This window comes from Ambystoma mexicanum, chromosome 1q (assembly GCF_040938575.1).
Source record: "Ambystoma mexicanum isolate Mex_15411 chromosome 1q, UKY_AmexF1_1, whole genome shotgun sequence".
Taxonomy (NCBI): Eukaryota; Metazoa; Chordata; class Amphibia; order Caudata; family Ambystomatidae; genus Ambystoma; species Ambystoma mexicanum.
Genome location: NC_090922.1, coordinates 1,507,494,810 through 1,507,510,636, shown reverse-complemented (window position 1 = coordinate 1,507,510,636; position 15,827 = coordinate 1,507,494,810). Strand labels below are relative to the sequence as shown.

At 50.3% G+C, this 15,827-nt stretch overlaps 1 protein-coding gene across 1 annotated transcript in view; it reads left to right on the top strand.

Annotated features, from left to right (window-relative positions):
• KDM4A (lysine demethylase 4A) overlaps positions 1-15,827 on the top strand; it is a 1,237,605-nt gene that overhangs the window by 221,553 nt on the left and 1,000,225 nt on the right. The window lies entirely within an intron of this gene.

Here is a 15,827-nt window from a genome sequence, read left to right as displayed (position 1 = left end):
GTCCCAGTGCCTCTGTATTGTTTTATCCAATGTGGGCGGTATACCACTATCGAAATATCCTGGAACATCTGGGTCATATGGGGTATCTATCTTTAATTTTTTTGTATAATGTTATCCATGCACGAACTGTGGTTCCCACTGGGTCATAGGGACAGGAATCTTTGTATTGAAGGTTGAATATAATGGAACGGAGGTCTATGGGGGACGCAGCAAATTTCTCAAGCCATATATGGGGTGAGCGGTCTTCCAGGTCCTACCAGTGTTTTGCAAATTGCGCTTGTGCCACCAAGTAGTATAATTCGAAAATCTGGTGCCGCCATCCCCCCCTGTACTATAGGGTTCGGTCAACTTTTTCCATTTCATTCGAGGGGGCTTCCCGTCCCAGACAAACGCCACTGCCATTGATCTTATTTTTTCAATAAAGGTCCCCATATGGGTACGTTTACAAACAGGTAGAGCAGTTTGGGGAGAACCACCATCTTGAGGATGGCGACCCGGCCATTCAGGGATATGGGCAGCTTAGCCCATGTTTGGAACTTAACATTGAGCACCTGTATAATTTGTTCGTAGTTATCTGTATACAGTGTCTGCCTATCTCGGGATATCATTATACCTAGGTATCGTATATGTCCGGTTGCCCATTTGAGATTCTCTGTTGTCAGGCATATGATGCGCAGCGTCAACGGGAGGATTTCTGATTTTTCGTTATTTATTTTGTATCCTGAGTATTCGGCAAATGTATGTACGTCTTGCATAAGGGGTGCTAAGTTGATGTCAGGGTCCCGGACATACAATCAAGTATCATCCGCATATAGCGAAATCGACTGGGGTGGGCCTGACATTCGTATCCCCCCTATCTCCATGCTTTAGTTTGATCATTATAGCCATGGGTTCAATGGTTAGTGCGAACAATATTGGCGAGAATGGGCAGCCTTGTCTGGTACCCCTGCCCAGTGCGAATAGGTCAGAAATTGTGTTCGTGAGCACTCTTGCGCCTGTTTGTGTGTAAAGCAATTTAACATATTTGACAAAGTGGGGGGACTATTCCAAACTTTGAGTACCTCCAGGAGATATATCCATGACACGGAGTCAAATGCCTTCTCAGCGTCTAGGGATACCACTACTGTCTGTGCTTCTGGGTTTATTTGCGCCATTATTGCAAACAGCCTGCGTAAATTCAATTCTGTGGTTTTTGTGGGGATGAATCCATTCTGATCGGGATGGATCAGTGTCGGCATGTTTGGTAATAACCTGTTCGCCAGTACCTTGGCGTCTACATTTATGAGTGACAATGGCCTATAGAATGACATGTCCTGTGGAGGGCGACGCGGTTTTGGTAAAACGGTTATTATTGCTTCTCTCATTGAGTCAGGAAGTTTATTTAGTTCTAGTGCCTCCTCCCATACCTTCAACATGATTGGGACCAGTTCTTTTTCGAATTCTTTATATAGTTTGTCCCTAACCCATCAGATCCCGGGGCCTTCCCAGAGCTTAATGCTTTTATCACCTCTGTGATTTCTACCTCAGTAATCCGGTTTTCAAGGGCCATTTTAGCTTCTAATGGGAGTGTTGGGAATTCCAGGCCATTTAGGTATGTTTGTATTTCTGGTACTGATTTCTTATCATTATTTGAATATAATTTCTGATGGAACTTCGAGAATTTGTGGTTTATGGCCCGTCCTCCCGTTACCACCTTGCCCTCCCTGTCTTGGATTGGGGTATGTTCGCGCTCTGCTCTGATGAGGTTGGCCAGGGACCTTGCCTCCTTATTACCTTCCCCATATCTACATGCTCAGGTTGGGGGTTCTATGTATTGTACTTCCCTCGTGGCCAGCCTGTCAAAGTCCTTAAGGAGTTAGTTTATCTCCGCTAGGGTGTCTGTATTTCGGGTTTCACTATAGGAATTTTCCAGATTTCGGAGTTGTGTCTCCGTCTGTCAGCTCGCGTCTCACTGACCTCAGCAGTCCCGTGGTTTTGGAAATCAATGCCCCCCTCACCCAGGCCTTGAACGTCTCCCAGAGTGTCGAGTATTTATCTACCGTTCCCACATTGTTATTAAAGAATTATTCTATTTCTATGTGTAGGGATTCAGCCACATTGGGAACTTTAAGTATGTTCGCAGGCATTCTCCATCTCTTTTGGGGTTTTGGGGCATTCCTGAACATTAACTCTAGGGATACCGGGGAGTGGTCTGACGGTGTTAGATGATGTATCTCGCAATTCTCAAGTCCGCGCAGTACATCCTCAGACAGGAGCCAGTAATCGATCTGGGACTCCGAATCGTGTACACTCGAGTAGTACGTAAATTCCCTCGTGCATGGATGCAATGCCCTCCATGCATCTCGCAATGCCAATTGTGGCATGATCTGTCCCAGCGCAATGGTTGCCTTGGTTTGCGTCCTTCTGAATTTAGAGGATCTATCTAATTCTAAGTCTAGGACCAGATTGAAGTCTCCGCCCCATATGATGCTAGAGGTGTCCAGTGTTGCCAGTAATTCCAATATCTTGAGGTAAAAGTCTGGGTCATCTATATTCGGACCGTATGTGTTGACTAGTGCAACTGATTTTTCTGCCATCTCTCCCCATAATATTACATATCTATCCTGGGGGTCGATTCTGTGCCCTTTGGTCTGAAATCCCAGTGACTGGTGTAGGAGTGTTATAACTCGTCTAGCTTGGGTGGAGTATTCTGTGTGGTATCTCTGCTTGCCCCAAGAGGAAAGTATGTTCGCGTTGTTGGGCCCTTGTGCATGCGTTTCTTGTAGCATCACTACATGAGGGGAGTGTCTGTTTGCATATGCCCCAACTTTTCTGGTCTTCGAGGGATTATTTCGGCCTCCAACATTGCATGACAGGAGTTTAATCTCCAATTCATTCCCTATGCTGGCGTTACTCATCTTTGTATCTATTCAATATTATGTTCTTGTGAAGGTACTGTTTAGTGTGCATAGCGCAATTATCTGCAATACCATTGTTGGGAAAACGTTTACAACTTTTGAACAGTTCAACGAACAGTCTTTCCCTTCCCCACCCATCTCACCCGCCACCTCCATCATCTGCCCCAACTTGTTGATTGTGCCTTACAAACTCTTGGAGATCTCCTGGGGTTGCCATGTTGTCGCCAAATGGCTGCCGGCTCCAGGCTTACAGCCCGGCTTTCTTGTTTACGTGTGGTGCCCCCGCATACGTCTACTTCGTTAAATTCAATCATTGTGAAGGGTATTCGCGCAGTTCATTCAAATTACTGGACCGTGTCAGTCTGCCACAGGGTGGGGTCTGCCGTTTTGATCAGGTCTGCGGCCTTCAGGGGGTAGGAGTATGTGAGCCTCAACATAAGCAATGGCTGCCGCTGGAGTTTCAAAGAAGTGTGCTCTCCCCCAATGTTGGATTCTCATTTTAGCTGGAAATATCAATGCAATTTGGACCTGCCGTGCTCTTAGCAGCCTCTTCACTGGTTCGTACGATCTTCGGTTGGCCTGAACTCCTGCTGCAAAGTCCGGGTATATGTGGATCTCCTCGTATTGCAGCGTGCCTTGTTCCCTAGCCTTCCTGAGTATCGCATCTCTGTCTCTGTAATTGAGGAGGAGTGCTATAATCGTGCGGGGTGGTGCCCCGGGTTTCGGCATTAGGCCAGCGTGCGGTGTGCTCTTTCCACAAGGAAGTGTTCGGAGAAGGCCTCGGTTCCGAAGAGTCTGTAGGAGGGATTCAACTTGTTGTTCCATTGCTCCTTTACCAAATTTTCCGAAACGCAGACAATCCTTATGTTGTTTCTCCTAGATCGTGATTCAAGGTCCTCGCACTTGGTTTGTATTTTGATTAAATCGTTTTTCAGTTGTGCAATATCTCGGTCGTGGTTAGCAATGGTGTCTTCGTTGGTGCTGATTCTGCCTTCTGCTTCCGTAATTCTCGAGCTCTCTGTCTACCCTTGCCTTTAGTGACCCGATAGTAGAAACTATATCATCTAGCTTGACATTTATTGCAAGGAATCCATTTTGAACTATGGTGGTCAGTCTGTCGACTCAGTCTTCGCTTTCCGCCTCATTCCGGGTGCCCCTTTTGACATCTTTTCAGGTGTTTGTGTACCACTTATACTGATCCCCTCAATCTGCGGATCTAGAGTCTCCTGTGGGTTTAGGGTATTTTCACCCCAGTCGTGCTTGGAGGTATGGTGGCTGTTTATTGAGTTTCTATATTTTAATCCACAGGGGGAGCGCCCCTCTTGAGGCTATTTTGGGATTGTTCGGTGGCCGCCCTTAGGTTGTGAAGGGGTGTCCCGCTTCAGAAAGAATCGTGTTGTGCACTTCTTGAGTGTGTCTTGTATCTGTAGAAGGGTTGTTTCCGCTCAGCCGGCAAGTGTATTATCACAGATCACCGTAGCAGTCTATCACATTATCCACCCCACCTGTGCAGGATCAATTTCTCTGGCTTGCAAGTGTTGGTTTGACAACTTTTTGTGCTGTACTATTATAAAGGTGTTTTCTGTAGCTCAATCAGTTGTTTTGGGCAGTTTAGGTTCTTACTTCTCTGTCGTACCACCTTGTTTGTTGTGTTTTCCCCAGGTAGTCCAAACTCCTAAGTCTGCGCTCGCTTCTTCTGTTTGTTAACGTTTGCGTTGTGCTCTCCCACGTAATGCAGTGTTTATTTGCGCTGCGTTCGGATTTCACATGCCTTGTGCAATCGTGCTGGTTCCCTAGGGGTGGGATCCTTATTGTCGCTGTCTTTTTCACTTGTCTTTTGTACTTTGCCAAGGGGATTCAGAACCGGAGTTAGCGTTTGCTCCTGCCGCTTGTCTACGAGTGGGTTGTGCTCTCCCACGTACTGTGTTGATTGTTTGCACAGTTTATAGTTTTTACAAGTTTTCAAGTATCTAAACGATCCCTTCGAGATAAAGTTCCCAAATGTTGTTCCAGTTAGCCTTTTCGCTATACTGCCTGGCCAGTTTGTTGTGTGCCATGTAGCGGTACACCACCGGGCCGCTGCTGGGCTGCCGCGCAGTGCCACCGACTTGTAGCTCCTCCGTAACCCACCACCGCGTGGGCCTCTGCTCCGGTGTTGCGTTTGCTTATTTTGTGCCTGCTGCCCCAGCCCGATGCAGCCGAGTTGGACGGGGGCGCGCGTGGCACCCTGTGTGGTCCGCCGCCTCCTCAGGCCCCAAATAAAGGAGGGGAATTAGCCAAGAGCTGGGCACATACTTAGTTCCTGCCACGTCAGTGACTTCACCCCAGCTCCTGTTGCTGGTTTACAGCACCGTAAAGTTTAGTTGGTGCTGTCTTCAGTGTGGCTCTGGGCCCCTTCTCCAGTCACCGACGAGGTGGAACCAGTCCGGCAAGCGCAGGCGCCGCCTAGATGTACATCAGGTCTTTTCTCCCACGCCTCCTCTCTCGCCCGATTCTGGCTGTCGCTTCGTCCGTTTCAGGATTAGCGCGGTGTAAAACTGCCCTTAGATGGACTTCTCTGCATCAGAGGAGTTGTGTCTGGGCCTCGGTGTCTCGCTACGTTGGGATTCCTATTCTCTATGGTCAGCCCGATAGTGTTAGCGGAGTAGCCCTGGTGTCTTCTGGTACTGGGATGCGGCTCATGCCTCCGCCTTCTCCCGCCCAGTTTTCTCCACAACGTAACTTCACACAGACTTCACCGTTTTACTCAGGATTTCCTCTGTGTAGTGGCAAGGTCTTTAGCTGCGCATTCTACCCCTTTTCATGTTTAGCGGGGTGCTCCAAGTGAGGATATATTTGATGCGGATGACAGCCGGGCCGGAGCTCTAGATTCAGGCGGTCATTTTCGTTGCTCGCAACAGGGCCCCCCCAGCCCTTGAATTTCTGAACGATACAAGTCGGCATGGCAGAGTGGGTGCATGGAACAAGTGCATATAATACAATTAGCTGTGTAGATAACAGAAAATAGGTCTGACGACGATTGTGCAGTTTTTCCAAATCGGAACACTGGCGGGCCCATGAGACGCGCCTCGGCTCCCCCCCGCTGGACGTCCCTGAGACACACCCACGAGCGAAAGGGTAGGTGACTTTGATGATACATGGAGGGCGAGGAGTGGGCTGAAGAGAGCGCCCCCCACTCTCGCCGAGGCGGGAGGACGACCCGTCAACACATGTGCCACTCTGTAAAGCAGGGGTAGTGATCAGTAGATGGAGGCATAGCAAAGAGTGGCAGCGCACATATTGGCTACAATTGAAGGACCCATTTGGGGAATAGGTGTTCGGCCTATCACAGTAATACCCAAACAATGCTGACAAACAGCCGGGCGAGCTTGTAAGGTCCCTGAAACCCCCACCTTGTCGCCGCACTGTGATTGTAGCCTCTGCCTCACGACTTCTGAGACAATTACACCCACATTAGCCAGGAAGGGACGTGGCAACGCAGGTCAAGTTTATTGACACCCGGCAAAGCTGCTCCTGCCGGCAAGTTCATGAGGAAGTGCTATTGGGGCTGAGGATGGCTTTGCCCCAAAGCTCTGGGTGGACAACATCCCCCCTCGCCTGACATTGGGCCATACATCTGTACACAAGAGCCCACCTGGCCACACGTAGTCCTGCCCCCCTACCCACCTAAAGGAAACATCATATCTGAGCTGACGGCCAGTTAAAGGTTCTATACAGCACTTTGGGGCTAGGCGAACGGGGCAGAGGCCGAGACTCACAAGGTCCCTGAAACCCCCACCTTGTCGCCGCACTGTGATTGTAGCCTCTGCCTCACGACTTCTGAGACAATTACACCCACATTAGCCAGGAAGGGACGTGGCAACGCAGGTCAAGTTTATTGACACCCGGCAAAGCTGCTCCTGCCGGCAAGTTCATGAGGAAGTGCTATTGGGGCTGAGGATGGCTTTGCCCCAAAGCTCTGGGTGGACAACATCCCCCCTCGCCTGACATTGGGCCATACATCTGTACACAAGAGCCCACCTGGCCACACGTAGTCCTGCCCCCCTACCCACCTAAAGGAAACATCATATCTGAGCTGACGGCCAGTTAAAGGTTCTATACAGCACTTTGGGGCTAGGCGAACGGGGCAGAGGCCGAGACTCACAAGGTCCCTGAAACCCCCACCTTGTCGCCGCACTGTGATTGTAGCCTCTGCCTCACGACTTCTGAGACAATTACACCCACATTAGCCAGGAAGGGACGTGGCAACGCAGGTCAAGTTTATTGACACCCGGCAAAGCTGCTCCTGCCGGCAAGTTCATGAGGAAGTGCTATTGGGGCTGAGGATGGCTTTGCCCCAAAGCTCTGGGTGGACAACATCCCCCCTCGCATGACATTGGGCCATACATCTGTACACAAGAGCCCACCTGGCCACACGTAGTCCTGCCCCCCTACCCACCTAAAGGAAACATCATATCTGAGCTGACGGCCAGTTAAAGGTTCTATACAGCACTTTGGGGCTAGGCGAACGGGGCAGAGGCCGAGACTCACAAGGTCCCTGAAACCCCCACCTTGTCGCCGCACTGTGATTGTAGCCTCTGCCTCACGACTTCTGAGACAATTACACCCACATTAGCCAGGAAGGGACGTGGCAACGCAGGTCAAGTTTATTGACACCCGGCAAAGCTGCTCCTGCCGGCAAGTTCATGAGGAAGTGCTATTGGGGCTGAGGATGGCTTTGCCCAAAAGCTCTGGGTGGACAACATCCCCCCTCGCCTGACATTGGGCCATACATCTGTACACAAGAGCCCACCTGGCCACACGTAGTCCTGCCCCCCTACCCACCTAAAGGAAACATCATATCTGAGCTGACGGCCAGTTAAAGGTTCTATACAGCACTTTGGGGCTAGGGGAACGGGGCAGAGGCCGAGACTCACAACACCCCCACCCCCCTCCCGGACCCGATCATCCCACCAAGGCGACACCTCGGACCGTTGCGCCGCACGGATCAGGGCGGCTAGAACACTATCGAGGAGACAGCTATGATCTCAAAGGCGCTACACCCGCGAACGCGTGGAGGACCAGGGATCATTGTTACATCTGGCTGCCCTGATATCGCCACGGCACGACCCCTATCTAAATTCCAATTCCTGGCCGACAACGGCGAGAGGGCGTCCGAAGGCCCCTCCTGCCCCTACTCTTGACCTTGGTGTCATGCAGAACAACATCCAGATGATCCTGAGGAGATCCGTGGGATAAGGACAGACATGGGGGCCAAACTGGCAGATCTCAAGACAAAAGTATCCACATTGGAAGATCGCATGGAGAGCGTCGAAAACAACCAGCTTTCCACGGCGCTCCTGGTGACTCAGATGGAGGCAAGTTCATAGAAGTGCAACGCCGCGAGGAGGAATTGCGATTTAAGGTTGACGACATGGAAAACTGGGAGAGAAGAAACAATTTACGCATCTTTGGCCTGGTGGAATCTGAGGGTGAAAGCACACTTGGCCTGGAATACAAGGTGAAGGACATTATACGGATTGTCCTGCAGGCAGATCCTGGAGAGGAGATCATACTGGACAGAGTTCACCGTGCTTGGGGGGGAGGAAGGGGCCCTCGCTCGGTGTTGGCGTGACTACACTATTATGGAGACAAAGCTAGGATCCTGGACAAGGCAAAGAATCTTCGGAGCATACAGTATGGGGACTGCACGGTCGCCATTTTTCAGGACCTTTCGGCCCTCACCCTATTGATGAGGAAAAAGTGTGGCAATCTCACCAGATGGCTACAGGGGAAAGGGGTCAGATACTGCTGGGGCCTCCCCTTCTATTTGGCGTTTGAATGAAAAGGGGAGAAGCATCACCTTGTGTCTGAGGAAGACATTCAGAGGGTCACGGAGGACTTAGTGAATGGTCAAGCCAGCCCCTCGGGTGGCTGGAATGGAGGGGACCTAGATCCCGCTCGGGGTTCCAGTGGCCCGGATATGCTCAAAGGGAAGGCTAAGGTGAAAGGGACTCGCAAGTTACAAAAAACTAGACACCCCTCCTCCGCGGGACACTTAAAATGACTCTGAAATTGTTTTCTAAGTGTTGGGCACGTTGTTCTTGGTTTTGTTGCCCCTACAAGGGCGTTGAAACTGAAGGGGGCTGATAAGCCTGGGCGACCTGATGGGACGGGCTTGCTCCCCAAGTTGCGTTGACGCTGAGTTTACTCCCGTAGTTGGGGGCGTCATTTACTGATTTCTATTGGTTGCTGGGGTGTTGATGGGCCAACGGCCCGTTTGTGATTGTACTGAGATGGAGGGAGCAAAGGAGGCGGGGGATGGGGGGGGAGACCCCGATTTAGGTTCATTGAGATACACAGATTTTGATTGTATGGGCATGAAGCTTGGGGTGAGAACCCCGCTAACTGAATGACTCTGGGCAGAGGGCGAGCTCCTGGTGGTTCGTTGACTGATCCCAACATGTTTTGGGGGACAGAGACGAACACCTTGGTAAGGGGCTTGGAAGGGAGGGAAAATGGGGTCAGGTGGGGGCGGGGATAAGAGGGCAGGTGGGGAAGGGGGGTCGACACTGGGCAGGAAGGATTGGCGGGGGATCCGCCTGATCAAACCATGGTTGTATGCTTTACAATGGGCTCCGAATAGGGAACGTGACAGGGCGGTTTCAGAAAACAGGATCAAGGACGATAATGGTTGAAGGAAGGGTAGGCACACTAAATGTTAAGGGCTTGAACGCTCAGAATAAGAGATCTTTGACTAGCAACATGTTTCGCAAGCAACATGTTGGTCCTTTTCTTGCAGGTCCTTTTCTTGCAGGAAACCCACTACAAACAAGGGAGGGAATCGGCGATAAAGGGGAAGGAAATCAGGAGGAATGTTTGGGCGTACCATAAGAGTACCAAGAAGGTGGGGGTAGGCATACTTCTGGGTAAATCACTTCATCTCACTGATGTGGAAACCAAGAGGGGTTTTGGGGGGCAGTTTCTCAGGGTTAAAGGCACATGTGAGGTAGAACGGAGTACACTGGCCACCCTGTATGCACCTAACAACAAGACAGATGCAGTTTCTGAACCAGATTTTCAGAGTAATGGATGTCTGGGCAGAGGGGGCCATGATACTGGGTGGAGATTTCAACCTTATTTATTTTATTTATTACATTTGTTACTCGCCCAACCCATGGGTATCACGGCGAAAATTCAATAAATTGAAGCATTTTTATACAGTGTTACAGTTACCATTACACAGAACATATTTAAACTAAGATACAAATAAATCATGTGCTCACATTTCTTATACTAAGTTCCAATCGGTCAAAGTAGCAAATCACATTTTATTTGAACACTAGTTCCAAATCTAGAGGCGACCCCTGGGGGAACATGAGGTCCATGGGGCTACGTTAGCTGTTAGGTTCCAAGAAGGCGGTAAACCAGAAGCATACTGTTAGGTTAATATTTGTTAAATAACCAGGTTTTCAGTGCTTTTTAAAATCTTAGTATGGAGTCCTCATTTTTGATACTAAGGGGTAGTGCGTTCTAGTGCGATGGAGCTACTTCCTCTTGCTCTACTGTATTTATATTGAGGAACTTCCAAGAGGGACAGTTTATTAGATCTCCGTGTCCTACAGGAGATTTTTTTCTTGATGGTATTGAGGTAGCTAGGCGCTTTGCTGGTGATGCATTTATAGACGGTGCTGAGTGTTTTGAAAATTATTCTTGCTTCAATTGGCAGCCAGTGGTTTTCTCTTCTGATGCTAGATATATGTTCTGACTTCTTTATACCTAGAGCCGCTCTAAGGGCTTTGTTTTTTAATAGTTGGATTTTATTTTATTTGTTTTTGGAGGTTCCTACGAAGAGGCTGTTGCAGTAATCCAGTTTCGTCAAGATCAGAGTTCTCGCCAGAGTGATGCAGTTTGTGGGGGTGAGAATTTGGTGGCTGAGTGCAATAAGTTTTGCTGTGTAGGCTGTGGAAGAGGAGAGGGCTGCTATTTGTTTGTGCATAGTGAGGTTGGCATCTATATATACACCAAGAGTTTTAACTTGTTTGAGAACTGGGATCTTTGTACCGTCAATGTTGATATGGGAGTAGTTAGAGTGGAGGGTGCTTATTCTTTTTTGGGAGCCGACGATAAAGACCTCCATTTTCTCATCGTTAAGGCAGAGACTATTTAGGGCCATCCAATTTTGAATTATAGAGTAAACTTTGTTGATAGTGTCTTGGGTGTAGACACCTGTGATGGGGATGAGGATCTGGGTGTTATCTGCAAAGTTGGTGTAGATGATACCCATATCGTCAAGAGCCGAGAAAAGGAGTTTAGTTTCTGATGTTTGTTAATCTGCTTAGAATCACATGCTGTGCATAGGTCCGACATCCAGTGGTCACTGCGGAGTATTGCATTTTGTTTTTCGTAGTCGAAAAGGGGACGTCGACAAGGCGTGTCTGTAACACTATCCCTATAGTGACGTGCGTTGTACCCACAATCCCTCACGCGTCGAGGTCCCTCAGATTGTTTTTTTCCGCCCAGCTTCTGGTCGCCTTCACGCGGAGCTCCTCGAGAGACATTGCAACTCCTCGACCTTTGGTCGTTTTTTCACATAATATTAATAATCCCTCCCTCGACGCAGTTGTAAGCTGTTCTCCGCCGAGCAAAATCTTCGACGGAGGGTCGAGCGGAGGAAATCCTTCGGCGCTGCCGAACACGTGGCCTGGCCTCGCAGGCCATATACAGTAGGGAGAGTGGGGTCGTGGGACATCTCTGGGTCTTTTCTGAGAATGCCTTTCCCTTTCCCCTTCCTTTCCCTTGGGGTGCTTATCGCGATTTATTGCCTCGGCTATGGAGAGGACACCCTTTAGGTTTTGCCCGCTTTGCAAAGGCAAATTCACTTGGAAGGACAAGCATTCACGGTGTAACCGCTGCTTGCCCCTCGATCACAAGGAGGAAGGTTGCGCGGCTTGTCGGCTTCTTAAGCCTAAAACTCTAAAAGACCGTAGGGTTAAAAGGTGGGCGGCCTACGCGATGTCGAAGGCCGAAGGTTCACCCGCCGCTGCTACCACCGACAGTGACGAGGAACGCGATAACGCGACCTCCGCTACGGAAGTCGAAACCCCCTCTAAGGAGCGCTTGCGCGCTTCGTCGTCTGTCCCCGGCCCCGACGGGCTCGGCTCACGCCCTGCTTATGGGGATGAACACCCCGGTGACACTGACGCACACAGACTCACATAAGCACACAACCCATGGCTCTTCTTCGTCTAAGACGAAAAGAGCTTCGGCGCCCAAGGAGACGCAGGTTCCACCGGCGGCCTCCTCGGACCGTTCTGGTTCGAAGCCCCTCTCGCAGCCGCGACCAGCGACTGGGCTTTCGGCAAATAAGGGCGCCGCCCCCAAACCATCGGCCGGCGCGCATCAACAGAAGGCGCATACCGCCGTAGAGCGTTCGACACCCATAGCGTCGAAAACGCAAGCTTCCGCCGACAAACGAGTCGCCGACAAACGAGTCGCCGAAAGCTTAGCGAGGATCGCTGTAGCCGACGCCCAGAAGCGTACGCCGAAGATTACGTCGAGCGTTACGCATAAGTTAAAGGATACGCCGAAAAAGCCCGAAGAAAAGCAGGGACTACCCCCTTCAGTCAGGGAGTCTCCCAACACACCTGAAGGTTTTTCGGAGGGCGACGGGACACTTTCCTCGACGCTTTGGGAGAGGTCGAGCCATTTCGAGTTAGATAACCCTATGTTTCCCCCGCCAGACCGCTCTGGGGTACCCCATGAAACAATGGAAAGACTCCACCTCTGTATGGAGAGGATGGAAAGGTTCATGAGCACCCAGGCCTCTCAAACTCACAAGAGGACTAGAGAAGGGCCTCAGGAGGACCCCAGGGCCAAAAATCCGAGGCTAGTCGATCCCCAGCAGGACACAGCCTCAGACTTCCAAGATGTATATGACCTCACTGGGGAGGAACAATACTTCGAGGAAGAAGATGATTTCATAGACAATGAAGGACAGAACCAGGAGGAATGTCTGGAAGACAGAACAGACATTATGGAAGAAGGCTTCGGGGTTAACCCAGAAGAGGGACCTTCACACCCCTGGCAATCACCATCAGTGTATTCCGACACTGATGTCCTAACTCCTCTGGACAATTCTCCAGTTAGGAACACGTCTCCAATTGACGATCAGCCCACTTTCAATGCACTGTTGCGCAGAGCAGCAGCGCATTTCGAACTCGACACCGGGGAACTCTCTCCAGAATTGGACTTTGTAGAAAGAGTGATTAAAGAAAAACCCCCGGTCAGCCAGACCATTCCCCTCCTCGCTTCAGTAAAAAGAAGGATCATACCTTCGCTGTCCACTCCCGCAATGATCAGAGGGGTCAATCCACGGATTGAAAAACTTTTCACTCCTTCACCCTCAGACCCCCTCTACATTAGGGGACATTCCATTCCGGATTCCCTAGTGGTATCTAATACTAGAAAGAGGGCAGGGGTACCACTTTCCATCAGTGAGGCACCCCCTGACAAGGAGGGCAAGAGGCTATATGCCCTTGCAAAAAGAGTTACTTCCTCGGCTGCCTTCTCAGCAAGAATTGCCAACAACAATTCCTTGCTTGCAAGCTACGCAGACGGGCAGTGGGCCAAACTGCGAAAAGACGCCGAGGAAGCACCGGAGCCTTTACGTACGCGCCTACTGTCAACTATTGGCGAAGGAACCCAAGTGAACCAGAGCATTGTTAAAAACTCTCTGGACGCGGCAGAAACAGCAGGACGTTCCCTGGTACAAGGAATACTCCTAAAGCGCCATGTATGGCTGCGCAACTCAGGCTTTAAACCAGAGACACAGGCGTCTTTGATAAATAAACCTGTCGAGGACGCTAACCTCTTCGGAAAAGCGGTAGATGAAGCCCTAGAGATGGCTAAAAAAGAGTTCAACACTATCAGGACTCTTGACCAAATCTCTAAGCCCACTACCAGGCGCGGCTATGGCAACAAACGCTTTTTTCGTGGCCAACGCCAACACCAACAACAAAGTCAACATCAGCAATACCCTGCCACCAATTACCAAACCAATAGTGGGCAGTACAGCCAAAGAGGCCAACGCCGGGGCAAAGGGAGGGGTCGGGGATCCACCCCCAGAGGCTCCCAAGCCCCCAACAACTCCAAGTGACGCGAAGATTCGCGTCCCCTCCCATGCAACACCGGTCGGGGGCCGGATAACATCCTTTCTTCCTGCATGGGAGGAGATAACGTCAGACCGTTGGGTACTTTCCACCGTAGCCCATGGATACTGTATCGAATTCAACAGTTCCCCATCCTACAGACCCCCGAGGGGACGTCGCATGACACCGGAACATCTTGCCATCCTTCTCCAAGAAGTACAACTACTGCTGGAAAAAGGAGCCATAGAGGTCGTGCCTCTATCTCAGGTAACGGAAGGTATTTATTCAGTGTACTTCCTTGTACCCAAAAAGGATCTAACCATGCGCCCTGTATTAGATCTGCGCCCAGCGAACAAGTTTATCAAACCCCAAAAGTTTCGTATGGTAACCTTACAGGAAGTAATCCCACTGCTTTCTCAGGGAGATTACATGACAACATTGGACATGAAAGATGCATACTTTCATATTTTAATGTTGCCAGCGCACAGAAAATACCTCAGGTTCATGATAGAGGGCAAACACTACCAGTTCAAAGTGCTACCCTTCGGCATAGCATCAGCACCAAGGGTATTCACGAAGGTGCTGGCAGTGGCAGCGGCCCACCTGCGCAGGTTGTCCATCCCAGTTTACCCTTACCTCGACGACTGGCTCATAACAGGGGATTCTTACGAAACATGCTTCTCCAATACCCAAAAGACAGTAGACCTTTTGTTCCAGTTGGGCTTCTCCATCAACGAAAAGAAGTCCAGTTTAGACCCCAGTCAAATCAAGCAATTCCTAGGGGCTCTAATTCAAACAAAGGACGGCCTCGTCCTCCCCTCCAGAGAGAGGGTCCAAAACATGCTGTTTCAAATCCCTCAATATGTAACCGGTCGAGAGGTGACGGTACGCAAAGCAATGCGCTTGCTAGGAATGATGGCGTCGTGTATTTATTTGGTACCTCACGCGCGCCTGCGCATGCGCCCAATGCAAGAGTGGCTCAACAGCCAGTGGTGTCAGGCCAGCGGACTATGGGAGGATCTAGTTGTGGTCTCGCAGGCCTTAGTTCTCTCGCTACGGTGGTGGACAAAGGAAAACATGGAAAAAGGGAAACCCTTTGCCACACCCGCGGCGGAAGCCACTCTAACCACAGACGCATCCCTCACAGGATGGGGGGCGCACCTATCCCATCAGACTGCTCACGGAGTGTGGACTCCGAACGTAGCGTCCAAACACATAAATCTACTGGAGCTACTAGCTGTGTTCAAGGCGCTAAGAGCCTTCCAGAAACACCTACAAGGCAAAACAGTAATGGTCCTTACAGACAGCACCACAGCCATGTACTACATCAACAAGCAAGGGGGCACCCACTCTCCAGGCCTGTCCAAGCTGGCCCAGAATATATGGAAGTGGGCTCTCAAACAGGACATGTTCCTACTATCACTACATGTACCCGGGGAACTCAATCTGCTAGCAGACAGTCTCAGCAGAGATTTCCCCCTGCCCAAAGAGTACGAATGGCGCCTGCACGAAGACATCGTCTTCGACGTCTTCACACAATGGGGATTCCCAGAAATAGACCTGTTCGCAACCCTGGAAAACTCACAATGCCTAAGTTACGCCTCCAGGTACCCCCAGAACCAATCCAAGGGGAACGGTCTGTCGATGCAATGGTCAGGGAAATTTGTTTACGCTTTTCCCCCGACTCCCCTTCTCAACAAAGTGGTGCACAAGATGCACCACGAACAAGTGACCATGATACTAGGGCCCCAATGTGGGCACGACAACCATGGTTCGCTCACTTGATAGAGATGTCTCTATC